Source organism: Peromyscus maniculatus, chromosome 8 (genome assembly GCF_049852395.1).
Source record: "Peromyscus maniculatus bairdii isolate BWxNUB_F1_BW_parent chromosome 8, HU_Pman_BW_mat_3.1, whole genome shotgun sequence".
Classification (NCBI taxonomy): domain Eukaryota; kingdom Metazoa; phylum Chordata; class Mammalia; order Rodentia; family Cricetidae; genus Peromyscus; species Peromyscus maniculatus.
Genome location: NC_134859.1, coordinates 75975009 through 75977047, shown reverse-complemented (window position 1 = coordinate 75977047; position 2039 = coordinate 75975009). Strand labels below are relative to the sequence as shown.

The 2039-nt window shown below is 49.5% G+C and overlaps 1 long non-coding RNA gene across 1 annotated transcript; it reads right to left on the bottom strand.

The window, feature by feature from the left end:
• Positions 1-482: 482 nt before the first annotated feature.
• On the bottom strand, positions 483-1398 carry LOC143274486 (uncharacterized). Its single transcript, XR_013053109.1, has 3 exons — positions 1266-1398; positions 893-993; positions 483-779 (listed from the first exon to the last, which is right to left on the bottom strand). It is a non-coding gene; the product is annotated as an uncharacterized LOC143274486 (long non-coding RNA).
• Between the last annotated feature and the right edge of the window lie 641 nt (positions 1399-2039).

The window sequence follows — 2039 nt, the reverse complement described above, 5'->3', positions numbered from 1 at the left end:
CACACACACACACACACACACACACACACACACACACACACACACCTTCACCGCCAAGCCTTCATGTTCTCCCCCAGCTTTGCCTGCTGGGGACAAAAGGGCTCACCCCAGCAAAGGGGTCTTCCCTAGTGCCTTAGTTAGAGCAGCACACAATGTCTGTTATGCTACAGTCTTGCCTGCCTTTTTTTTTTTTTTTAAAGATTTATTTTTATTTAGTAAGTATACAGTGTCCTATCTGCATGTGTCTTTGCAGGCCAGAAGAGGGCACCTAGCTCTCATTAGAGATGGTTGTGAGCCACCATGTGGCTGCTGGGAATTGAACTCTGGAAGAGCAGTCACAGAATTGAACTCAGGACCTCTGGAAGAGCAGTCAGTGCTCTTAACCACTGAGCCATCTCTCCAGCCCTGCCTGCCCTGCCTGCTTTTTTTTTTTTACAGCCCCCCCTTTCCCTACGTTCCCCTATAGGATATAGAGCCCCCATCCCACCCCAGGCATTTATTTGGGGTGCCATTTCACTCCTGCATCCCGAGAATGGCTACAATGCCTGGCATACGGCAATCCTCCAGACAGACTTGCTGGCTAAGAAAGTCACTCTTCTGATGCTGTCCCGCAGCAGCAGTGGCATTGTATGAAGAGAGGAGAAGGCAGAGTTCACAACGGAGACCCACGAGGGCTGGCCGGGCAGGCAGGACATGGAGTGTGACATGGAGAAGCAGCTGTTCTAAACAGAGCAGCTGACAGCTGTGGGAGCTGGGGTTTCCTCTGAGCGATGTTGCTGCTGTAAGAAGGAAGAGAGGGCCATTGTCTTAGTCTCTGTTCTCTTGCTGTGAAGAGACAGCATGACCATGGCAACTCTTATCAAAGAAAGCATTTAATTGGGGGCTCGCTTACAGTTTCATGGCGTCAGTCCATGATCATCATGGCAGGGAGCATGGAGGCATGCGTGGTACCAAGCATGGGGCTGGAACAGTAGCTGAGAGCTACATCCCGATCTGAAAACAGAGTGGGGGGGGGGGGAGAAGGAGAGAGAGAAAGGGAGAGGGAGAGGCAGGGAGCCTAATAGTACTAGTGTGGGCTTTTTTGAAACCTCAAAGCCCACCCCCAGTGACACACTTCCTCCAACCAGGACACACACAACTCCTGATCTTTCTAATCCTCTCAAATAGTGCCACTCCCTGACGACTAAGCATTCAAATATATGAGCCTGTGGGGTCCATTCTTATTCCAAACACCACAGCCATTAAGAGCAGGGAGAAGGCATTACCTGATGGGAAGGGAGAAATCAAAAATATAAAAGGAAGAATCAGGTCTGATGGCAGAGGCCTGTCATGGGTGCTATCCTGGAAGCTGAGGCAGGACGTTCACAAGTCCAAGACCTGCCTGGACTACAGAGTGGATTCAAGTCCTGCCTAAAAAAAAAAAAAAAAGCCGGGCGGTGGTGGCGCACGCCTTTAATCCCAGCACTCGGGAGGCAGAGGCAGGCGGATCTCTGTGAGTTCGCGGCCAGCCTGGGCTACCAAGTGAGTTCTAGGAAAGGCGCAAAGCTGCACAGAGAAACCCTGTCTCGAAAAACCAAAAAAAAAAAAAAAAAAAAAAAAAAAATCAGTGAGACTCTGTCTCAAAAATAAAATATCCCTGGGGATGTCATTCAATAGTAGACCATGCTTGCCTGACCTGTTCAAGCCCCTAGTTTCAAACACTAATACAGCCAAGGGGATGGGGGAGAGGTGGGTGGGGGGATGACAAACAGCAATGAAATGGAACTCTAACAGTGACTTCTGACCTACTTTTAGTCTCCAGAGGCTGGGAGCTCCCAGTTCTAAAATTCCCTTTTCTTCCCCAGTACAGACCGCTGGCTCCTAACAGTGGCATCCAGACCTACTGATTGGTTGGCTGCCTTCCAGACAGGTGACAGATGAGAGGTCACCACCCTGTGCTGCTAGAGTGTGCCTTAAAGAAATCTGTCATGAGGTCTATGAAACAGAGTCATTATGAGTCACTAGAAACAAAACGGGAAAGAAATCGGGAACTAGAAACT